Source organism: Eublepharis macularius, chromosome 3 (assembly GCF_028583425.1).
Source record: "Eublepharis macularius isolate TG4126 chromosome 3, MPM_Emac_v1.0, whole genome shotgun sequence".
NCBI classification, from domain to species: Eukaryota; Metazoa; Chordata; class Lepidosauria; order Squamata; family Eublepharidae; genus Eublepharis; species Eublepharis macularius.
In genome coordinates, this window is record NC_072792.1 from 83336624 (window position 1) to 83362827 (window position 26204).

General features: G+C 40.5%; 1 protein-coding gene across 3 annotated transcripts in view; it reads left to right on the forward strand.

Moving 5' to 3' along the window:
• Positions 1–13734: 13734 nt before the first annotated feature.
• PRRG1 (proline rich and Gla domain 1) overlaps positions 13735–26204 on the forward strand; it is a 28156-nt gene continuing 15686 nt past the window's right edge. For 2 of the 3 annotated variants that reach the window (XM_054974718.1, XM_054974720.1), the window contains exon 1: positions 13735–13839. The gene's annotated coding sequence lies outside the window, so the exon portion shown is untranslated. Of the gene's footprint in view, positions 13840–14115; positions 14214–26204 lie in introns of those variants that run through there. The other variant, XM_054974719.1, reaches the window with a different exon arrangement.

A 26204-nucleotide genomic window follows, 5' to 3' on the forward strand; every position in this document is an offset into this window, starting at 1 on the left:
TTATAGGTTGGGAAAAAGTAATCTTCCAAAAAACTCTCTCTGTCCCTGCAGAATAAAGTTGCATTCCCTGGGAAGATCTCACCAGGGAATAGGTAAGGCCATAAAAGTTAATTGTGTGAGACCTTTTTTTTAGTCCTTTGGTATAAATCACCAAAAGATCAGAGGTTATGAGGGCTAGGGTAAACAACAAACAGCTTATCTCTAGGAAGAACAGGATATCCTAACACCACTGGTGTGGTGTGTACATTCCCTTGCAAATTACAAATGCATATCAAGGATGCAGTCTATCACAGAGGTAAAGGACGTGTGGACTTGTGTTTACATGAAAGACCCTCAACGGAACTGTCCTTCAAGAACAAAGACAATGTAATTGATTAGGATGTTAACAAAGCAAGTCTTTGATATTTCCCTATAAAAGAGGGACGAACCACATACTCGGGACCCTTCTCTTGTTAGAGGATAGGGACCTCACTGGTCCCTGCTCTCTGCAATGGGGCGGGGGGGGGGAGTCTCAAGGATCCTTGATTGGGGGGGGAAGATATCTTAATTGTTTTGTATTATTGTTATGTCTAACTAATGATTTTGTACTCAGTATCTATCTCTGTAGTGTTCTAGTGTTCAGCAGAGGTGAGGCCTGGAACTGGTGCCTTGTTTCTCTGCTTGTATTCTCCTTTGCCTTTTTAGATAAAAACTTCCAGTCTTGCTTAAGACCCTTTTGCAGCTGACACATTATTCTTAGCAGAGACATCAGTTTAGTACTAGGGAAAGATCAATTGAGGTTGTACTCTTTACATGCCTACGGTAAGAGGCAAACCCAAGCAACTGGTGGACTAGTCCCCGGTTGCAGAGCAACAATTTCCACAACACCCCACTGTTCACTTTTCACCATTCTCAGTATTGCTTTATACAGGAGCAACTGTTGTTTACTTTTTTGCCTGTCAGTTAAAGGTAGTGGAGGGAAAACACATGCCTACAGAAGAACTATGAGACTGGAAAGCACAATTCCACAGACAGCCCATTCCTGATCCTTTAACAATGGTCAATACAAGGTATTTCTACACCAGCCCACAGTGTGACTTTCAAAACCATCGTTCAGAGCAACTTACATTGGCCAACTTAAGGTAGAGCAATTGCCTTTTGATGGTGTAGGTTTCCTCCTTTGTTAAATCAGACTATTAGATTCAAAGGAAATATTTATGAGAACACTTAAAGTAGACTATAAACACCCAATGCCTATATAACTAAAAACACAGACAGTTCCCTTGCTATCTACCATGAATTATAAACCATTTTTCTTATTCAAGTGCTGTATGGCTCTGGCTATGGCAAGGCTCAAATACCTGTAATAGAGACAGGAAAAGAAGCAAAGTCCAGGTCTAGTTCAGCAAGACTTCTCTCCTCCTGCTAGAAGAGCCTCTGGCCATACCTGTGTGGTAGAGTAGGAGTGGACCTTATATACACAATACTTGACACCTCCTATTCCACAATCCATTAGTGCCCAATTTCAGTTAGACTCCAAGTGTTCCTCATCTTTATTCAAGCTTTCTTATCTCAGGCTGCAACTCAGAGCAGTACTCTCTGAATACTAAACACATAGTTTTAGCTTCATCTTCTTTTATCAGTCTACAGCACCTGTGACCTATAAGTTATCTCCCTTACTGAATCACAACTCCCAAGTGAGAGAAATTACTTCTTGGGAGGCTGTAATAGAGCACTGTTATTTTTCTTGTGATAATGATTCGTGCAGAGGAAAAAGTGTTTCTGTACTAATTACATTGTGATTGGAAGGCGAGACAGCAACAGGGAGCACACTGGCAATACAACAGCAAAACCACAACACATTGCAGAAGGGTGTAAAATGAGCAGATGAGAACCTAATTACTGTTTGAAAAGATAAGAATGGGGTTTCAGTAATGAAGCAGGAAGGTGCCTTGTGATTATAGTAATGTTTATCAGCATAGTGGCCATTAATAATGGGATTTTATTGCATATAAACACATAATCAAAAATTACTTGGATCAATACACTCAAAGCAATATAACATGAATTCTCAGATTATCCTTGAGTGTGCATTTGAGTAACTGTACAAATACTTGTTTAAATGCTTGGGACTTGATGCTAGGACACATCTCATAGACAACATAAGCATTAGTAGTGTCCAGCGCTGCCAATCTTTGCACTGTTCACCACACCCTTGCGGCAGCAGACAGCCTTGCCAGGCCCTGCATCACTCAACCCTGTACCTGCAGCAGCCCTGTTACCCAAATGGGGGTCTCCTCATGAGCTGGGGGAGGAATCGGCATTCAAGGAGACACAGTGAGAGGGAGTAACTATCAGGATCTCCACCAATGTATACCAGGATTGTTTCCTTAGAGAACTCTCAAGTGAGCATGCAGGTGTTCAACAGGAAAGGTTTCTTTATTAACAGGGCAGTAAAAGAGAAATTGCACAGAATACGCACAGAGAGCTAACTGGAAAATAGGGAGAAATCCCAGGACACACACACTGAGCACATGGCAGGGCAGCCCAATTATACTGTGAAACATACCCTGAGGTAGGATTGCATCTTCTGCCCCAAGAACAATACCTTAATGGCTGTCTCGGGAGGTGAGACAATAAATTGAAAAAGGCTTGATTGAGCATATTTGGGAGGAACTATAGGTAAAGAAGTGATTGATGACCCACGATTACTGGAAGGAAAGAGTTATCAGGTCCCTGAATAAATCTGATTAGGAAGGGGGAAGATTGGAAGGGTGTGGATGAGCTTAACTCAGGAACTCCTGGAAGACCTCTTTTGTCTTAAGTCTTTGCACATCTTCAGGGTGTGGGGCAGCTAGCCAGTCTTGCCTCATGATTCACATTCCAGTAAATTTCCAATTCCAGCCAGGTTGGGAATTGTTCTACCTAGCCAGACAGCATGTCTTGTGCTCAGGGCACATGAGGAGAAGGGGTTTATGACATTGCCATATTCATTATTCAATTATCAACAAGATAACTGGACAGACTTTATCCATTTCGCTGAATACGCATACAACAATGTGATCCATAGCTCAACCGGAGCCTCACCCTTCAAAATAGTCCACAAATATGAAGGAACGGCCTTACCCTTTGCAACCAACCCCAAATCCCAGAAAGTCGGGGATCTGGGAGAATGGTGGTCTATGTTGACATCCCAGTGGGAGATGATACAGAAGACCCTAAAGAAAGCCAAGGAGGATTATAAGAGGTTTGCCGACCGGCACCGCACTGAACAATGGAAACTACTGCCCGAGGACCGGGTGTACTTCTCTACCAAGAACTTTAAAAGCGAACAACCATGCAAAAAACTGGGACTCAAATACGTTGGCCCCTTCCCGGTCAAAAGAGTAATCAACGATGTTACGGTGGAACTAGAACTCCCAAAGAATCTACGCCAAATCCACTCAACGTTCCACTTCAGCCTCCTAAAAAAGGCCCCCACCCCGGATGAGTGGCATCCGAAAGGGGGGTTCCACATCCTACCCTAGTAGATGGGCAAGTCCATTACAACGTAAAGGAAATTCTGGACTCCAAAATAAAAAACAGAAAACTTTATTATTTAATCAGGTGGCGAGACTTCGACGAGGCATTCCGGGAGTGGGTTGAACACTCCCACGTCAATGCCCCTCGACTCATAACCAACTTCCTCAAGCGATACCCAGCCAAGCCGGGGCCTGGGGGTTGAGGGGGGCCTTTGGGGGGGCAGAAATGTCAGGTCGGTTGCCCACTGTCTCTCCATACTGTTACCCAGCTTAAGATATGTCGCAATAGCCTCATGCACCTGTTCCCTTGTTGCTTTCCAGATTCTCGGACAGTCGAGCCCTTATCTCGGATGGCTCGCCACAGCAGCCTTGGGACAGCTCCTTCCATCCCGCTACTGATTATGTTCTGCTGGGAGAGCTGGAGGGGTGGGAGAACATGCGAACGGGTTGATATAATGTATCATGTACTCAATGCGTCATTCTTAACAAGAGACCTGTGTACAGCCAGACACCTTTAAATGCTTCTGTGTAACCTATGGACATATGTATGGCGAAGCCTATGATATCTCAATAAAGACCCATTTACTCAAGAGAGCTTGGATTTCTTGCTGCAAGGGTTGGGAGTCACCTTCAATGTATCCTGTCTTCCATAGACTGACATATGTCCAAACCAAAACATATTTTTAAATTACTACAGGTGTATCAGGCATCATTTTTTAATTATTCATTGTAAAGTGGGAGAAAAAGGTGGGGAAAGTAATATGAGGTGGGAATTTAATTTTACAATTTTAGTTTGGGGGGAGCCAGGTGGACTGGCCTTTGACCTGGATGCGCCATCACAGGATGTGCCATCACACCTCTGTTGAGTTCCCTCCCTAAATTCTAAATTTCCCATGCATTGCTCCCAAGTCTCCTGGAATTTTCCAGTCTAGAGTTTTCCAATTCTGTCCAAATTCAAACTAGACTAGGCTGACTGTAAGGAAAAAACTCTCCAGCTGCCTCTCACTCCTAGCTAAAGGAGTTGCTGGTTTAGGATTTATACCTGTCTTAAAAGAATGTATCAGATCTTTCAAACACTTGAGTGCTAGGATGACTAGATCTTTTGTACATCTTGTACTCTGGTTCATTGCTGAAAGTATCAGTTAGTGACTTGAGGGCTGGGTGCAGTTTGAGCCTCAGTGTCTCTCTGGGTCTACCATTTTCTAGTGAGCATGATGAAATCTGAGTGAGAACCCACTCCCTTATCCTGCCTTTGTCTTGGAGACAGCCCAAAACTAATTTCTGGGCTTCATGTGACTAGTAGATGAATCTTGGCACCAAAATGGAGGGGAGGGAGAAAGATGTACCAAAATGGAGATTAGATGGCAGAACATGAAGTGTGTCTCATGTGGTTTAAGGTTTGTGGGTCATATAATCAAACTTAATTTTTTAAAATATATTTTTAAAAATACCAAAAAGGCAAATAAGTGGGTACTAGATCAAACCAAGCCTGAATTCTCCTTAGAAGCTAAAATGACGACTAAGGCTATCGTACTTTGGTCACATCATGAGAAGACAAGAGTCTCTGGAAAACTCAATAATGCTAGGAAAAGTGGACAGAGCAGGAAAAGAGGAAGACCTAAAACGAGATGGCTTGACTCAATAAAAGAAGCCACATCCCCCAGTTTGCAGGATCTGAGCAAGTCTGTAAAGATAGAATGTTTGGAGGTCTTTCATTCATAGGGCTGCCATAGGTAGACTTGATGGCACACAACACACACACAATATATATATTTAAACCTTTTCAAATGCTTAGGAAGTTTATGACACAGAAAGAGAAAGCATAATACATTACAAACTAAATGAATATAATTTACAAATACATGTAAACATTTTAGTTCATACAGACTATGAAAGAATCACAAGAATATTGTATGTGTACATCCTATGTTTTAGAAGGACAAAATTTCTCACTTTGTCCATAGTTTTTCTAATTGTTTAAGTGTCAAGACTTTAGCCTGCTGCTGGATCTCTTAGGCTGGTGCTGACTGAAGAGAACCCAGTGACAACTGACTGCTAAAGGCATTTATTTCTCTGCTTTATTGATCTTGCAGCAACTTGAGATCTTATATCTGGAAGAAGGCCAGTTCAGAGGTGACCTCCTAGAGTAAATTTTACGTTTGGAGAGCAAAGAAAAACTCTGTGATAATCTTACACGCTATCACTGTACATCATTTGTCCTTAACAGAAATGAGCTCCTGTTTATAAAGAATTTGTGAACATTCTTGACGTAAGGCGCGTGTGTGCAGCATGCAAGTGTGTGTGTGTGCACACTTACACTCACAAAATAACTAACATATGCTCCTGTTTGTATGAATATAGTCCCAAACCTTTAACAAAACTCTGCCTCCAACAATTATCTTTTATTACATGAATTAAGTACTGGCTATTTTAATGGAACTTTCAAAGAACAAACTGCCAACAACTATAACTCCTCCCTTAGTTCTCTGACCTCGGACCAGAAGCTACATTTTTAGTTCCTTACTTTGAGTCTGTCTACATGAGATACCTCAGCACGTGTTTGTCAAGTGTAGGGAGACACAATGTTCACCTGGAAGCACAGTTTTAAAAGACAGAGCCGGTGGAGATCACTCTTTAGAAAGTTTGTTAATTTCATCTTCGCTTCTCCAAAGGCTCTGTCAATTTCACCACTCCAGTCTAAAACTGTATGGGATCGCAACCAGACGGCAGCGAGGAATGGAAATGGGCTGGAGCTGCCTTCCAGAGCTGGGCTCGGTCCTGGAGAGGTTATAATGGGCTGAAGTTTCACTTCTGGCATTTCACAGCCCCTTCACACAGCTCCACTGTATGGCAAAGCCTTTGCCCTTCCACCAGCTCTGTTTTTTTAAACTATCCTTACCAGCTAACATTGCATCTCCTAAGACGTTTTTCATGTGTCAGATGTCTCGTGTAGAGATACATGTGCAATCTTTGTTGCCGCTCCCTCGGTTGGTTAGCATAACTATCTCTTCTAATGCTATGTTTACTTGTTTTTATGGAAGTTTATTTTAGCACTTCTGGGTCTGATGGTATTAATTTGACATGATTTTGCAAAAAAGAATGCAAACTAGAATTTTTCTTATTGGATGTTTTTGCCCATTATTTGCATGCTGCTTCGTGACTTTATCTGTTTATCCTCTGCTTGATAAAGGATAGGTAGTTGTTTTGAAGATAGATTCTCATTGCCTTTACATTTTTGTTGGTATAATTTGCCATTTTTTTAAAGTTCCTGGAATGCAGCACTCTATTTACTATTGCGTGCACTTTGGAAAGGATGTTAATTTCATTTATTTTATTTTTAACCACAAGATTTTTAACCACAGGATTATTGTGGTTCATAATAAAAGTAGTACATCCTGGAGAATAGTACTTTAAAGAATGTTCTTAAACAGGTAGGCATTTAATAGAGAAAATAGATAGTCTCTAGTAAAGAACTGCATTTATAATTTGTTCTCTACTGGCATAATTCAACAGGATTTGAATAATGCTTTCTGTATTAGAGAGAGCTAGAAGACATCTAGAAAGATGCTGGCAGAGAACTCACACTGAATCAGATACAGCATGCTACAGAGCCCATTGGAAGACCTATGAAGCAGAAGTGATAGCAGCAAAGAAACATTATTTTTCTGCAACCATTGCATCAGCTGGTTCATGACCATCCCAATTGTTTAAGGTATCTCAACACCTTCTGACTCCTAAATCTGAATCTTTACTGACTCAAGAACAGACAATTAGCTGAAACACCTTTGCAAAGTTCTTTGCTGACAAAATAACATGAATATGCACTGATCTGGATGGTGGCTGTAATTTAGGTGAAGCAGAAGAAATGCTTAACACACTGTCTTGTCCACTTATGGACCATTTTTATCCAGTTACAGTGATGGGTATGGACAGGATCCTGGCATCTATGAAGGCTGCTACTTGTGATGCCAGGGGGTGTGGCATATGCAAATCAAGTATGCTAATGACACTTCCGGTGATGACAAGGGGTGTGGCATATGCTAATGAGTTATGCCAATGAGTTCCTCCAGCTCTTTTTCTACGAAATGACCCCTGGGTGTTGATGACAACTCCGGCTCAAGTGTCAAGGGAATGGCAATGCCACTGTGGGGTCAGAAAGGAGACAGGATATAGGGAAGCTTCTGTAGGATACTTAAATTCTCATAACCTCAGGCCAAGCGGTTATCCCTAGCCAGTTCCTTGGGCACAGAGAGAAGGAGTAATCAGCAGCAGGAGAACTACCTCCCAACCTGAGCTAATGCTTTCAGAAGCTACCCTGCTGGCCCACCACAGGCAGAATAACTAAGTTATTAGATTTCAGGTCTCATCCTTTTTGTCATCATCTGAAGGGAGCCATGTTTCTTTCTTAGCTAGGCATATATGTAGCCTCTGCCAGAGAAGAGAGAGCTCCTCCCCCAACCTATTTGAAGATGCTATTCTGGAATGTGTGGCATTCCAAGCTAAATCTCAAAAAAAAAAAAGGCGGAGTTCCCTCTCAAAGCACTACCAGACCCCTCTTCTTCTAGGGCTCTTGGTTCTCAAAATTTTCACTGATGTCACTGTCCTGATGCTACAGGGGAAAAATATTTTGTTCTCTTGGCCACTCACCATCAATGTATGATCCGTTATCCTCCTCAGTGAGGCAGATTGAAAGCTAGCTGGAAAAAATTGATCTACAACCATTAGGCTACATGGGGAGGTAGCTTTTAGGTTTACCTCTGTATGTTAGCAGAGTACAAATTAAAATCTTTTACACAAGTTACCTCTAGAGTGAGGTAATATTTAGCTACACATGCCAGTTAACATTGAGATAACTACCTCAGCTTTTGACAGCATGGCTGATCATTACCATAGGCTGACTCAAAATGTGGCTACCCTAGTAGTCACAAACTAGAATCCTTGTAAAAGAAAATTGTGCTTTACATAGTTTCAAAAGACATAGAAAGCCTTTGAAGCTAGATAGAGGCAGAGTGCCACTTTGGATCAAGCAGAGAAAAAGATGTTCAAGAGGACAAATGAACTGCAAGTATGGCTGGCAGTGAAACAAAAGATACAGGGCAGTGAAAAACACTAGCTAACCTCTTTCTCCCCTTCAGTAGCTCTATGTACACTGAGGGAATTGTAGTATACGAGTCCATGCTTCTTACCAGGAGGAACGGGCTAACAGATCAGATATCAGAAATATGAAACTAACTTAAATTTAAGAAATCCAGTTCATCTGTTTTGCAAATCAGGTTAAGTGGCATACATTTTGACAGATGAAATTATTAAACTTAATAGAATTAATTCCAAGGCCAACATAACATATACAAAATTGCTAATTATTTATTTACAACCTGATCCAATCTATGCTTACTTGAAAGTTATTTCCACCACATTCATGAGCCATACTTCTTCATAGTATTTCATTTTGAGAATACGTGAGAATAAGTTACATTGAATTAAATGGGATATTTAACAGACATGCACGTGCATGTTTTTCTTTCTCTGTGAAAAACAACAGTGGATGACTAGCCATATCAGATTGATAGATAACTAATCCTGTAAGCAGTCTACTAAAAGATGAAAACTGTTATTCAGGCAGTAACAGTATAACATTCTAAATACTGCACCAAGGCAATGTTACTGAACCTTATATAAGAGGGATTATTCTTAGGCAAGATAAATTAGCCCATATCATTCAGTTTTCATTTTGTCTTGATTGTTTGCTCCAACAGGACAAATAAAGGATCCTGGAAGGGGAGGGGGGGTCAGATCTGGAAAATGTGGAGAAGAAAAGGCTTAAACCCCTCCTCCCTTCACCCGGGGGTTGTCAATCGCATAACTAAAACATTTTGAGTCTGATTTCAGGCCAGGCTATGGGACAGAGAGGGCTCTGGTGACTTTAGTTGATGACCTCCATCTGAATGTAGATAAGGTCCATGCTTTTTTGTTACTCCTTCTGGATCTGTCTTCAGCCTTTGATACAATAGATCATGCCATCCTGTTGAGGTGTTAGAAGGCAGAAGTGGGTATCAAAGGTTGTGCCTTGAATTGGTTTAAATCATTCCTCATAGAATGGACTCAAAGGCTTACTGCTAGAGACCAGCTATCTTCAGTGTGAAAACTATCTTGTGGGTTTCCACAGGGCACAGTCTTATCCCCCATGTTATTCAGTCTCTGAATAAAGCCATTAGGAGAAATCAGTTGTAGCTTTGGAAGTGGACGCCATGTCATCAATATGTGGATGACACCAAACTCTATATCCTGCTATCCAAATCCCCTGTGATGCAGTAGAGACCTGAAGCTGCTGCCTTACAGCTGTAATAAAGTTGCTGATAGCAAACAAATTGAAACTGAACCCAGACAAGATGCTGGTTGAAAAGGTGGAGATCTTGCAGGATGCTGCACTCCCCAGTGAGGTTCAGTTGACCCTTGCAGACTCATGAGTCATGGGGTTATACTGGATCCAGCACTGCTGCTAGAGAAACAAAATGCAGCTGCAAAAAACACCTTCTCCAAACTCACTTTATCTTGGATGATGGACCCCTAACCTTGACACGGCCAATCTGGCCACCTGGATCCACACCACATTAACATTCAGACTGGACTACTGTAATGCAATCTGCATAAATAGTCCCTCAAAGTCAACTCAAAGACTCCAGCTAGTGCAGAATGCCACAGTTCAATTATTGTCAGGAGCTAGATAAAGTATGCATATTACTCCCTTTCTGTAGTCACTCAATTGGCCACCCATCAGTTACCGGGCTCAGTTCAAGGTTTTGGCTATCACTTGGGAAGCCCTTTATGGCCTTGGTCCCATATATCTACAGGTCCATCTCTCTCCCTATGCTCCTCCATGCCAGCTTTGCTCACCTGAACAGAGCCTTCTGCAGATACCACACTGCAAATAGGCAAAATCAACAGATGCCCATACATGCACATTCTCTGTCATGGTCCCTGCCTTATGGAATGTCCTGGCTGAAGAGGTCAGGAAAACTTCCAGGCTTCTTGTGTCTGAGGAAGAGAACTCTGGTTCTCAAAGGCTTACACTCTGAAAATCTTGTTGGTATCTAAAATGCCACTGGACTCAAATCCTGCTGATCATACTGGGTAGTTTCTATATTAATATGTCAGTTTTAAAATTGCTTAAGCTCTTTTTCAGCATTTCTTCAACTCTGTATGGGATTTCTTCTGGTTTTAAATCTCTGCAAATTTGCATTGATATACCCTATTACATTGTTAGTGAAGACTGTTATAGGAAGGAAGGGTAGTCTAAAGGTTCTTAGGTGGGCCTGTTAGTGAATTTGGTGGATGAATTCCTGCTACGGGCTTTTGGATACCCTTGCACTGGTGAAAGTTGGGATCCAAGTTCAAGATTTGTAAAATGGCAGTTAATCCTAACATGTCCATGTTTCTCCTGTACTGTGTTCAGTCTCTAACAACTTAGGCTCTGCCAGTTTGGTGTAGTGGCTAAGAGTGCAGGACTCTAGTCTGGAGAGCTGGGTTTGATTCCCTACTCCTCCACTTGAAGCCAGCTGGGTGAACTTGGGTCAGTCACTCCGGAGCTCTCTCAGCCCCACCCAACTCACAGTTTTGTTGTGGGGATAATAGTAGCATACTTTGTAAACCGCTCTGAGTGGGTATTAAGTCATCCTGAAGGGTGGTATATAAATCAAATATTATTATTATCACACAAGTGTTGCTAAGCTGTTTTACTGTACCATCCTAAGCATATTTATTCATGAGCCCCATTGAATTCAATGAAGTTTACTTCCATGGAAGTGTTGCATAAATTTGTTGCCAACATTTCTTGCACAACTGGCAGGACTTCTGGCTGCACCAGTGCAAGGTGGAGACTAGAACATTTGCTCCAGTTGACAGCCATATCCAGCCTGTTTTATCTATTTATCTGCTGAGTTCAATGACTTACTCCCAAGCAAGTGTGCTCAGGGTTACAGCCTTTATTAGGATCCTATCCAATTCCTTGACATTAGATAGGATTTGAGTTCCATTGGTATGTGCGTAATGTTGCATCTGAAGTCTCAACCTCAGTTCCCACAACAAATGGAATTAAAACAACTAATCTGATAACACAACCCTAAGCACATTTTTAAAGAAGTACCACTGAAATGAGTTTGGAATGTGCTACAGCAGTTAATAAGCAGGGTTGTCAACTTTCAGGTGGGGGCATGGAGATCTCCCAGAATTACAGCTGATCTCCAGACTACAGAGATGAGCTCCCCTGGAGAAAACGGCTGCTTTGGAGGACGGACTCTATGGTATTATGCCCTGCTGAAGTTCATCCACTCCTCAAATCCTGCCCTTCCCAGGATCCACTCACAAATCTTCAGGAATTTCCCAGCCCAGAGCTGGCAACCCTATTAATTAAAGTGTATGTGATTTCTGGATTTTAGGAATATTTTGAATTATTGTTTAAAAGGCACATTGTTTCTACATACGGTTGTCAACCCCCTGATGGAAGGAGGAGGATCCCTCAGCCCACACCCTCCACTGCCACAAAGGGAAATGAGCACATACCAGGTTGCGGTGAGCCTTTCTGGGTGACATTGAGTCATCACCAATGACACAATGGTGTCAATTCTTGTATGCCAGAAAGTGACACCATCACATCACCGGGTAAAGCTCTGGTATTTGGTTAAGACCCATAAAGTTTTTGCCCAAATATCAACTAATTTCTGATGGACTGGCAACAAGATAACTTCACTTTCACATATGATGTTAGCATGTCACCAGCAATGTCACATTCTCAGCAAGGACCTACTGCAAGCTTAGTCCCCCTCAACCACCACCACAGAATAAAAAGCTCAGAGAAAATATTGTAAATTTTCCCCCCATATAGAATGCTCTCTCAGGCTAGATATTCAAGAAAAAAATGTCCCTCTATGTTTAGCTAGCTATACTGTATATGCAAACCTTTCACAACCAAGATCAGAGGAAGTAAGTAAAAGATGGTATTTCATTCATTTATTTTTATTTCAATCCCTTCAACCATTAGTTGGTGAGATTATACAGAGCAAACTGGTAAAACAATAATACTAAAATAATTTTAAAACGTAAGCAAGGAATCTAGCAACGGTTTCCAGGCAAGCCACATCATTTGAAAACAGCAGTTTTAGAATAATAGAATTACTAGAACCCTAAACATCAGGGTTAATGAGATATCCCAATACATCATGCTTACCTGCAATAAACAACCTTCTTTCAAGTCCAAGGAATACATTTAAGCCTTTCTGTGTATTCATCTGTAGCGAGTGAATTACATCTTGCCAAAAGAATTAAATGTCTGTGTTTGGGATTGTTTATAGTAAACAAATAATTAGCAACTGTAAAGGAAGTTGTAGGGATATAGCCATAATATAAAGGAGAGCACATCCTGTTTGAATCAGTAAGTAACCCAGATCAGACTCGTAACAAAATTGCTTCTGTTATAGTTTTCAATAAGTGATCTGAATAGTAATTAAATAGGTTATCATCTAATGAAAATTCCAGTTCACACAATTTATCAAATAAGGCAAATAAGGCACTTGATGATAAAAGTGAGTCTTGCCTCATTAGAAGTATTAATTGACTCTGGTGTTCTAATAGGAATATTTTTAACCACATCTTAATGGCATATTTCCATGTGATTGATTGTAAGGAGCCCAGTCCAATTACTAATCTAATTACTGAGTTGAAGACACAATTTGGAATTCCCAAGGTGGTTTGGAAGAAGCTAACTTGCAGCCTTTCAAGGTCTTGCCAAGTTTTAGGTGATGAGTCAGCCAAAGAACCTTCTCAGGCTCAACTCCTCCCCCATATTTCTGTAACTGAGGCTATGTTCAACTCATAGATCTTTTCACTAAGCTAGCATTTCAAGCCTGTTAAAATGTAACTATTTGACACGATCAATAATAGTATGTTCTTTCCTTCAACCAGTTTTGGAGGATGTGATTAATGTAAACAGAGTAGTTAACAAAAAGCCCCAAGTATTCGCGCCATCGTATCCCTGTTCCCATATGGATTTGAAATCCAAAACCATTACTTCGTGGGCGAACGAAAATCAACGCAGGATTAGAAAGAAACCAACAGTAGCGGTAGGTAGGCGGGGCTGAGCGCAGCGCTCTCCAGGAGCAGTCCCGCCGTCCATGCTCGTTTCCCGTGGGGGGTGGGGTGGAGACTGCGCAGAAGCAGTACTGATTTCCAAGCGCTCCAGTCTCCGGGAGGGATTGCTGGGAAGTCGCTGGGGCTGCGAGAATTTGGAAGGAATCTGGAGGACGCTGCGGGGAACGAGGAGCCGGGCGGGCGCCCCCCGCATTTGGTGAGTTTGGTGTGGCCTTGGCCGCCCGGGGCTGGGCTGGCGTGGGATCGGAGGGCGGGATGGAGGAGAGTTACTTTCTCCGACTGGTGTAAAGTGGCCTTGTTACGAAGTTGCCCGTCTTTCCTAGAGTGAGTTTGTGAAGTTGCATAGAGGGCTCGGAATGCAGACGCAGGAAGGGGCGGGAGGTGAACTGGGCTGCGAAATGATCCTGGGTGGGGCGGTATCACGCTTTCGGATGACTCTTGTTTGCCTTGTGGGCCCTGGAGCTGCGAGTGGATAACAAAGCGGGAGTCTGTTTTGCGAGCTCTCTGCCGTATGTGTCTCCCGGCAAGAAAGCTCGTTTTGTGAAGAAGTGCCCGGTGGTGGAAGAAAGGGTACGTTCCTGCCTTTGCAGTTGTCTGATACTGAAACTTTGTGCGGCGTTGAACCTCGAATGCAAATACTTCTTGATGTTGGTGTTCCTTTGACAGCGGTAGATCACCGTGTTGGGAGGGAGCGGAGGCTTCGTGTTGAATTAAGTTTAGGGAGGCTGGGATCTTAAATTAGCAAGGCAAGTTGGAATCTTGAACCTGGGTTAGTAGATCTAGTACATAAGGAGATCCATATCTTCTGATACAATGATATAGTATTTTTTCGTTGAACTTCTCTATTAAATATATATATATATATATATATATATATAGAAAACTATGAACAATCAAAATTACGACCTTTTTGTAATTAACAAACTGTCTAGGAAGTAAAAACAATACCTGCGTTTACTTAACAGCTTTATCCTAGTTTATCCTAGTTTCCAGGAAGGAGTTGGGGAGAACTCCAAAGGGATGTGAATGCTGTTTTAATGAGTCAAACGGGGAAGCGGATTAAGGAAGGCGAATGCCTCAATTCTAATGGCAGACGACCAGTTCATTCCAGCGAAATGGCTTCTGTAAAATAAATGACCTTAAGCAATCTCCTCTCTTGTCTTCTCATCTCCCTGCTCTTCGGGACATGTTAATCGCTTTTCCTTTGCAATCCAATCTATGCTTAGTTTATTAGAAAACTGACCTCCCTTAAGTCTTGTCACCTCTGCAGTGTCTGAGCCTTGACCTCCTACAGCTCTTTTTGTGTTTTCTTCTTCACGTTCATGGGAGGGGGCTTTGTACTCTAAAGTCTGCTGCATACCAAAAAAAAAAATCATTGCCAAGTTGCTGCATGAAATGTATTGTCTAACTTTGCCCTCCATGCATCTGACGAAGAGAACTGTGATTCTTGAAAGCTTATGCTACAATAAAGTTGGTTAGTCTTAAAGGTGCTACTGGACTCTTTGATTTTGCTACTACAGACTAACACGGCTAACTCCTCTGGATCTATTGTCTAACTGATGGACTGTACTCTCTATACTATTGCAAAGTCAAATGTGATCTTTAAATAATAATAATAATTGTGCTTATATACTGCTCTTTTAGTCAGATTAGTGCCTCACCCAGAACAGTTAACAAGTTGGTGTTATTATTATCCCCACGATACAGCTGGGGAGCTGGGGCTGAGAGGAGTGGCTTACCCAAGGCCATCTACTGAACTCATGGCAGCAGTGGCGTTTGAACCAGTACAGTGCTGATTTGCAGCCAAACCGCTTAACCACGGTTCTACAGCAGCTCTTTCAAGATTTGTTAGCTAAAATATTTGCAATGTGTCTTTGGATTTGTGCACTGACTGCTGCAAATCATAAAAAAGAATTTGGCTTATAAGCATGAATGGTTTACATTAAATACAAAAGGTGTATTTATCTGTTTAGCTTCATTCCTCTTTTAAATGCACTTGAGCAAGCATAATGTGTATTAACATGAAATAGGGTTAAGGTGCATTCTTGCCATGCATTATTGATATGTAGTTAGCTGTTCATATATGGTTACTATACATATGCCTGCTCAGGTTGGACCTGCTCTGTGCATCTGTTGAAGTAGGCTGCAGGCCACAAAAGCCTGTGATAGAATAAAAACTTGTTAGTCTGTTAAAGTGCTACAAGACTCCTGTTAGTAATTGTCTGCAACAGACTAACAGCTATTTCCCTGGAACAACAAAAAACAACTTGTAAGCACAATTCCTCATCTGGCACAACTGAAAAAAATGTGCTTTCATGAATATGTAGAATAGTATATTTCATGATGAAGCATGGTAGTATTGTATTATAAAAACAAAGCCTGTATTGTAATTGATGTTGGCCACTGTTGCTGGTGTAACTCTTGATGTTCTTAAACTTTGTCTTCGGCTCAGAGATCCCATAAGCCAGTGATATCTAAGAATTTTTTTGATAAGAAACGTAGTCTGTTCCTTAGATAAAATGTACATGGATTAAATGGAAAACTGCCTAAAACCATGTTGTTGGACTACCATAAACATTGTTGCTAGTTGCCAGAAAACACCCTGTAGGTTAAATTGGTACATAGAGTCCCAGGTGAGAATCTCAATTTGTGTAATCTAGCAGCTATGGAATATGTTCTTGTGGGGTTGTTCTTTGACCCCTTAGATAGAGAAAGCTTCAGTTTTTCTATCAACCATTTGTAATAACTTCTTTTTATACAATGTTTTACAAGCAACGAGTCTTCTGCACTGCTTCTCCCTCAGTTCTTCTTGACAGGGTCTGGGTCTTCCATAAGCCTTTCCCAACCTCTTTGTCATCTTTTAAAAAATAAATATTATGTAAGTGGATTTCCTAAAAAATTGATTAAAAGGTCATATGGGATTTCATTTTGATTTCATTGCCAACAAACCAGACTAGAAGTTTGTTTTAATGTAATATTTGAGATTGAGATTAATTGGTATTAGTTATCATAGCCTGTCTTATCTCAAAGGCTCAGCAGAGGTAAAGTTAAAATAATAAAACAGCCTTGTAAATTAAATCTAGAAGAGTTAGTTCAGTGATTCCCAAGCTTTGAGTATAAGAACTCTATTTTCATGTGGAAAAATGTCCATCAACGCCCACATGATAGTATCCATTCGCTGAGAAAATGCATAACAAAAAACTGCTATGAATTCAGTGACACTTTTAAATGAATTTGTATTTTATTAATCACAACAACATCTACATACATTTAGAAAATAATGTGTTGCATGTATTACTATTTGGTCAACAGAAGGCATGTTTGCTTATTTTTCACAGTCATTTTTACAGCATCATTTAAACAGCTGGCACTGTTTTACAGCTTTGAGTTTAAACATCTGGTTGAAGGGTAGATAGTAAAGACCCGTGATTTGACATTGTATAGGAAGGCATCATATGTTTGTACAGTTTGGAGTATAACTGCCTAGAATGCCCCACACATGAAGCTGCCTTATGAATCAGCCCATTGTTCTATCAAGGTTGACTGACAGCAGCTCTCCAGGGGCTCAGGCAGGGTTTTTTCACATCTACAGCCTCATCCTTTTAACTGGAGATACTAGGGATTGAACCAGAGGTCTTTTGCATGCAAAGCAGAAACTCTTTCGTTGAGCCACAGCCCCTTCCCTGATAGTTTGATAAGACAGATTTCTGCAACCCTGAGCCTATTGCATTGCTTATTGAGTGTCCCATCCTCTTGATTGTGTTGATTTACACTATGTAATCTGCCTTAAGTCTCCGTGAGAAAAGCAGACTATAAATAACATATATAAAACAGCAGTTAATCTGTACTCATGGGAATTTGCTTGCAGTCCTTGACAGAACAATTGGCGGATGCTTGTTTATTTTGATTTTAACTCTGCTTTTCAGTGTTAAGTTGGCTGCCAAAGGAGCCCACAGGTATCAGAATCTAACTCAAATCAAATCAAAGTGCAATACAAACTGTCTCTAGTGGAGAGAATTCTCAGTTGTGCTGGATCCTGGCATGATCAAGGATCATCTCCGCTAATCCTGTGGGCAGGTGCCAATACTTAAAGTTTCAAAACTTGGACTCTGTGAATGCCCTCTCCCAATGCTCTACCTTGTGCCAGACCTATTAACTTTCCAGTGCCAGACCTATTAACTTTCCAGTGCCAAGCCAAAACTTTGCTATTTTGCCAGGAATTTGTAAATACGGTACTGTAGCTGGTGGGATGAGGTTTTTTTAAAGCCTTCTACCACTTGGATTACAACTGCTATTGTTGTTCTATCATGCTGATTTTTACACTACTTATTGCCGATCCATGCTTTTGATACAGTTTCTGTGTGACTATTGTCCTTTGCCTAGTCTGCTTTTATAGTTTTGTATTTATTGTTTGTAATTGGTTTTATCATATATTGTATTTCTGGAAAACACCTTTTTTGTGAAGTGTGGTATGTATGTATGTATGTATAGTAAAACAAAATAAAAAAAATAACAGAAAAGGCTTTTTTTCAAAAGGATGCCTAGTTTGCTCCCCACCCCACCCTGTGGCCTTACCAGTGGCAGTTGGGTTGGAGGAAGGGGACTTTTTCTAGATAATACACTGTCAGATCTCTGGGCACGTGTATTGAGCGGCAGGTCTCTTCCACACCTGATAATGTGGCAATTATTTATCTAGGGGGCAAAATAAAGGAGAAGCCCAATGACACCTTAACAAGCAACAAAACATTATTCTGGCCTAAGCAGTCTTGAGTTAGAGCTCACTTCAGATGCATAAACTGTCTGGGAGGAATAGCCTTCCCTGCTCTGGACTGGTGCATACGTGGTGGCTGAGGATGGCCCCAGTGTCACCCATCTGGATGTGGGCTTGGAGCAGGCGGACCTAGTTTGGGAGGCATGGCTGCACTCTGACAAACCGGCTTGCTGATGAATCCCAGTCACCAGCTGGCCTGACACAGAATTGGGGGAGCATGGCCTCCAGGAAGGTGAGCCCAGCGGGGAGGCAGAAACCTGCCCAGGCTGGATGGATTTGCAGATCCCTCGAAATAATTCCACCCCACTCCCCTCCAGAGATTCTTGGCCTGCAGATTGGGGACCACTGATTTTTCCCCCCTAGCCTACATACCCAACATGTACTTATGAGTCTCTTATTGTGCCTCGTAGTTGATAATTATTGTATTTGGCTAATGGCTAACTTTCATACTGCTGACTTAATTTTTTGGTTTTGTTGTTTTGGTTGTAACCTTGTGATAAACTCACTGGAGATTTCAATAGGACAGAAATATTTTATTATTATTATTTTAAATTACAGCATCTTCAACCAAATGAGTGGAATTAACTATTCTGACAGTTTATCTTTCAACTCCAAATTTTCATAAAAGATTAAGAAGGTACATAGTCAGAGATGAAGGTACAACGCTAGCCTTAGGCTGTGTGTTCTTGCATCCATAATTACGCTGTGATTAACACCACCAGCATGGCTGCTGCAAACCTCCTGTTCCCTCCCAGTTTGCAGTGAGTATAGGCAGGGGATACTTACTCCTTGCTCCCTGTGTTGTCTATGTCTAGGCATGCTTTTCAGCTATTGGGAACTTGAGCAGGCCATGCAATATTGTAGCTAGGTTTCTGTAGAACTCCAGAAATAAGAGTATTTTGTGTGTGATGGTGATTTTTTAAAATTATTATGTAAACCTGGAGATAGGAGAACATCTGGGAAAATGAAAAAGCAGTATTGTGCCCCACCTATGAAAATGAATGAAATGTGCAAGATTATTCCTATCATGTACCTCATGTCCTGTTGTGTTATTTGATCTTCTGTTCAGCAGTTGATTGGTAGACTTACTACCAATCAATACACTGGGGTTTGTCAGATTGTATTTGTTGAACACAGAGTCCCTGTGAATAACGTAGAGCAGGAAATTTCTGCTTCCTGGCTGCTTTTTTTTTAAAAAAAAAAATCTTGGTTATTTTGCAGTTTGCATTGTTCACCTAAATGAATCCTGTTTCCTGATGTGTGTTAGAGTTTTACTGCTTTTTCTTGGTAAGTATAGGGAAGAAGCTGAACTCTCCGAGAAATATTTTAGAAAATCTTTTTTTAGTTATCTTCCCTTAGCTGAATAAGATCCAACATGGAATTACATGTTGAATAAAGAGAAGGTAGCATGGCTTGTAGAAAACATTTATTAAACTAAGTTCTTGGCAGGGTCATTCTTTTGTTAAAAAGTTATGTTATGATGTGGAAAGTATCTCTCTGTACTGTTTTTTTAAAAAAACATTTAAATGTTTAAATCTCTTTTCTCAAAGGATTAGTGTGTTGAATTAAGATTTTCAGGTATGCATGGACAAGCTCACCAATTCAAGGGAAAATGCTAGCAGACAACTAAAACCTGGGATAATAACTATCTTGAGTTCAGGAGTTGCAGAGTTTAGTAAGGTCAAATTTGTTTCACATTTTAGTTGCCTCTGGTATGACTACAAAGGTTACAGCAGCAAATACTACATTGGTGTTGAAAGAAAAATAAAGCTTAACAGTGAAACAAAAGGACCTCAAAACAGGAACAAGAAAAACTATAAACAAGTATTTAAGCTGTGTTGCATTGCAAGTGGACTTGATAAGGATGATAAGAGTTTTCAGTAAGAAAAACTTCTCCATGTGGTAGGTAAAAAGCAAGATAAATATTTAATACTTTTTAACTTGATGACAAGTTAGGCAGTTAAGGGCAGGGGGAACAAACCACAATTGTGGCTGTGTACCCAGAATAAATTTTGTCTGTCTGTCATTTATATTCCACCTTTCTCACTGAGACTGAAGGCGGATTACATAGAGTGAGATTAGTACAACCAGTGGCGAGGACAAGGGCAGGCATTTCCATAGTGTCAAGAACATTTCCATAAACAATGTCATAGGGTAAATGAATACAAGTTTACAAAGACATACTATTAGCAAGGATCCAATATGGGGTTGAAGAATTGCTGAAACAGAACATAGTCAATTCTAGGACTTATTAAACAACATGAAGCACAGGTAGTATATAAGAGTACATATTTAAAGCAACAGATAATATGTAAGGCAACATAATGATGGAAACTATGGTTCCTAACTCATTAGCGAAACATCTGGGACCCCTTTCCTACAATACCACCCTCTTAGCTGAGAAAAAGGCCTTTTTGAATAATTCAGTTTTGCATTGTTTGCGGAAAGCCAGGAGTGGGAGCTCTCCTGACCTCCTCAGGCAGGCCTATTCCACAGGGTAGGGGCCACCACAGAGAAATCCCATGTATGGGCTGCTGTTGATTTCGCCCATGCACAGGCCAACATCTACAAGAGACCCTGTTCAGAGGACCAAAGCTGCTATAGAGGGACATAAGGAGTAGGTATGCTGGACCAAGGCCATGAAGAGCTTTGTACGTAATAACCTTGAACTCTGAGTACGGTAACTGATAGGTAGCCAGTGGAGTGACTGTAGGATGGGAGTGATGTTCAAGGTCTTGCTCGCTCTCAGGGTGAATTTGATTTAAATCACTAGTCAGTAAGGCTTGATTTAAATCATAGTTTTCTACATAAAGACTAATTCTTGCTGGTATAACTTTAATATGCAAGTAGATGAAGATTTTTAGAATAACAACTTTTCATATTAGTTTTACAGTTGTATAAAATATTGATTTTAATACTATTAGAAACACATTATAGTTAATTTATTGTGAGATGAATTATCCCCAGTTTAGGTTAATCATTCATATTTGGACAACTTTTCTGTTGTACTTTATTGGAAGGAGAAAAATAATCATTACCTTAATAATAACAATTTAAATAGTTTTATTTATTCAACTGAAACAATAACATTACAGCATATGTTATTTGCTTAAACAAACATCCATGTTTGTTAACTAATTTGGCTAAACAATATATATATATATATATTTTTATATATATATTTTTATATATATATATATATATATATATAAAGAAACTTAGACTGTCAGCCCAGCCTACACATGAAAAATTTAAATACTGTCCTCAGTAGCTCACTCGTCATCTTCTTCTTTGTTCATAATCTGGAAAAGAAAAACAAGCTTTCCTGCTTTATCGGGTCCCAAACAATTTCTCAATTTAGAATGATTGAGTCCAAAGGAAGAGAATATTCTTTCAACGCCTGCAGAAGAAGCTACTGCTGTTAAAAGTGAAATCATTACTTGAATAGTCTCTAAATCCAAGTGCTTAAGTGACTTCCACCAGTTCACTGGTGTGACTTTCTTTAAAATATCTTCAGCAAACATATATTTCTTGAATGGTTCCCCCTTAGCTCTGAAGTTTATTATAGTTGGCATTACAGATGGATGATTGCTGGATACCCATGTCATAGCTAACTCCTCTTCCTCAGCACTTAAGTTTTGACCCTGGTACTGGATATTGACAATATTTGCCAAAAAATGAGCTGGAGACAGTGCTTGTCCCATTCGTTTTTTTAGTGCTTGTAATTTAATTCTGTCCATGTGTAGTTCTGTTTTTAAGTGTTCACTCAGTTCCTTCCAAATTTCAACAGCATCAGCAATAAAACAGCTATTTTTCTGTATTTTGTTTAAAGCTTCAGAGATGGGTTTCAGGATGCTCAGCATATGTTCAACATTTCTCTTAAGCCCAATGTTGAGGATTTTGGCCGTGACAGTGCCATCTATTTTATCTCGATTTTGTTCACAAACTGTCATCAGAATAGGCCAGTTCTTGATATACTGCTCAAAACAGTCCACCACAGAGTTCCATCTAACATCTTGTGGGAGCGTTAGCTTGGTTCCACCCATCCTTTTCAGAGCTTCTGCAGCAAAATGATTGTTACAGAAGTATTTAGCAATTTCAACAACATTAGTCTTTATTTCTGGAACACTTAAGTCTTTGGCTAAGAGGTGCAGCAAATGAGCACTGCAACCATATGTTATTAGCTTTGTATTCCCTTCCTGCTCTTCTAAATTTCTTCTCATCTTGGATACATTTGCAGCATTGTCTGTGACCAAACTGCGTACTAGACATTTGAATTTTTGTTCACGTGTTATTATAGCTTTTACTGCCACTTCTTGTAAGTATTCTGCTGTGTGTGCATTTCCTGACGTATCAATTGTTTGTGCAAGGAAGACTTTCCCTTCTTCTGTTGTTATACAAGCACATACAACAGGATCATTGTGGACATTACTCCACCCATCAATACTTAGGTTAACAATTCTACCCTCCAGAGCTGTTGCACATTGCTCCATTTCTCTGTCATACACTTTATCCAGAGGTTTCCCTGCAACATCTGCTCTGCAGGGTGGACTGTATCCTGGTCTCAGTGACTGAACCATATTAATGAAATGTGGGTTCTCAGTCAGACAGAAAGAAGAGTTCGTTGCATAAACAAACTGGGCAATTTTTTCATCAATTAACTCTTTTTCTAATCTGCTAGTTTTTATCACAAACTTATCTATGGTGGTTCCAGGAGGGAAGGGTTTTTTCTTTCTTTTTGGTGATATACTGTGGGTGTCTGATGATGATGCAAATGAAGCACTATCCGGGATGGATAACTCTGAAACTGTAGAACAGGAGGATGGTGATCTTGAAGGTGGATAGTTTCCAGAATCCTTAATGTTGACGATGAATTCCCCTAAACAAAAAAGTCAATGCTGTTATTTTATTGTTTATACAATTTCTGCTTATTGTACAGCACTGCCCCGAAAGGAATATTTGCTTTTCTTCATAACTGTACCAAATGACAGTAACATGCAGTAATAATAAGAAATATAATTTTGCTCAAACATGACAGTTCAAGGCAGTCTTTAGAAATATGATTCAATAAAAATGTTTACCAACCTGAAGATCCTGCCTGTTCAAATGTGTTTCTTTGGTCATCTTCATCACAGCACTTCTCATGATGTTGCCTCATTTGGGCCACCAGGCCTTGCATTTCTTTGTTGCAGTGTTTCCATTTTGCACGCATGCCTGCCTTACCGATAGGTAAAGGAACTTCATTAAAGTATTCTCAAACTGGGTATCTTTTACGGCCTGCTGACATTATAGGTTTTTTCCTCCAAGGAAAGAATGTGATAAACCTCAGGTCATACACACAAAAGATCCAAAGACTTGTGCAGTATTGTGCTCAAAAAGTTTCACTTTCATTTTGTACTGCTTGCCCCTCCCTCCTCACACTTAGTTTCTTCTTGCGCAGATCTATTCCACTCCAAACAATCAGAAAAATATTGTTTCTATTCACTGAACTTCTTGAAACTTAGCACTGAAGAGGTTGATTCTGTCTTCATAGGTTTGTAGAACAATAGGATTAAGGTCTTTTTCTCAACTCTGTTCATGTTATAACATTTTTGCTGTGAAGAAGAGGCATGTGATCTCTGCTGAGCTGATACAAATTCAGTTTTGAGAACTGCAAAACCAAGCATCTGTGATAATATCTTGTAGGCAGAGAAACTGCCCAATAATCTTACAAAAACCTCTGGAAGAGCATGACATTGTGAATGGATTAATGGAATTTATTTACCAAAAAAATTAAACATATACAGCCTTATTCTACATAATTAAAAACTAATCTTTATTTCATTACCATACCTTTGGATGGTAATATATTTTCCTCAAAAAGCATTTTATTAAAAAAATCCAATTTAAATTTTAAAAATCCGATTTTTAAATTTTTTTTTTAAAAAATCATTGATTTTTATCCACCCTGCTCACTCTTGATAATCATCGAGCCACAGCATTTTGCACCAATTGGAGCCTCCTAGTTAACTTAGATGGGAGACCAATGTATAACGCATTACAATTGTCAAGTTTTGATGTTACCATAGCATGGATCCAGGTGGCCAGGTCGGCTGTGTCGAGATAAGAAGCCATATTCCAGAGTAGAGTGAGATTGTAGTAAGCATTTTTTGCAGCTGCCTTAACTTGTTTTTCTAGAGATGGTTTTTTAATTAGCGGATGGATAACTGCCTGTTTGAGTGGCCGGGGGAAGGTGCTCTGAGTTAGCGATTGATTTACAATAGATCTCAGTGGTTCACTTATGTGATCTTTACTTGATTTGAACAGCCAAGATGGGCAAGGATCAAGCGCACAAGGAGTGGGTTTCATAGATGCCAGGATCCTGTTAAGGTCTGTCATTGTAATTGGTTCAAAGCAGAACAAATATAGACCAGACGGTGTATTAAGCATTTCTTCTATCTCATTTATATTGCAGCTAGCATCTATATCAGAGCGTATTCATGCTATTTTATCAGCAAAAAACTTAACAAAGGCCTCGCAGCTAATTGTCTGTTCTTGGGTCTGAAAAGGTTCATATTTAGGGGTTAGAAGGTGTCTGGATTCCTTGAACAATTGGGACAGTCATGAACTAGCCGATGCAATGGTTGCCAAGAAGTAACATTTCTTTGCCGCTTTCATTTCCGCTTCATAGATCCTACAGTGTGTTCTGTAGCAAGTTCTATCAGTTTCTTCGCAAGTTTTATGCCAGCGTCTTTCTAGACATCTTCCAGCCCTCTTCAGGTCAGCCAGCTCCCTGGTAAACCATGGTGCCGGCTTCCGTCCCAAGGGCTGGAGGAGTTGACAAGAAGCAATGGTGTCGATAGCTTCAAGGAGCTTTGCGTTTCACACTTCTACAGCAGCTTCTGCGGAGCACGTGTCTGAAATTCTAAAATCCCCCAAGGCATTTTGGAATCTGGAAGGGTCTATGAGCCTTTGTGGGCAAATCATTTTAACTGGACCCCCTATTTTGTGGGGTGTTGGGGCCATATTCACTTTTGTCTTCAGCAGATGATGATCTGACCATGGTTCAGGCCGAACCTCCAATGTTGAAACAAGGTTTTCTCTTAAAGGCTCAGTGCAAAATATTAAGTCTAGTATGTGGCCTCTTTCATGTGTAGGGCCTGACACTATTTGAGAGAAGCCCATGGTTGCCAGGGAAGCTATAAATTCCTGAGCTGGGCCTGTCTTTGAACACTCAGCATGGATGTTGAAGTCCCCCAGAACAATAAATCTAGGTGTCTCCAACACCATGTCTGCTAGCAGCTCTGCCAACACAGAAAGGGTGCTTATTGGGGAGCTGGATGGTCTGTAAACAAGCAGGATACCCAGTCTGTCTTTAATTCCCAGAGACAGGAACATGCAGCCAATACCAGCCATAGCTTGTACTGGAGATCTGTTAAAGTTGAAGGACTCACAAAGAATAATAGCAACTCCTCTGCCCCGGCTGCCATAGCGAGGTTGATGTAGGACTGCATAGCCAGGGGGAGTTAGTTGGGAAAGACACACCTTGTCATTTTCCTGCAGCCAAGTCTCTGTTAGGCAAGCCACATCAATTTTCTCATCCTGAAACATCCCAGCAATGCATGCAACCTTGTTCCTAACAGATCAGGTATTGCATAGTATTAGTGTAGCGGGGATGGTGGTAGAAGTGGCCCCATTATCACTAGAGAGGTTGGATACCCAGCGAGCATTACTGCTTGATGCTGGGTGCCTTTGGTAAGTCCTACTCCCATATTTTATCAGCTCCCAACTGCACTTGAATAGTAAATGTG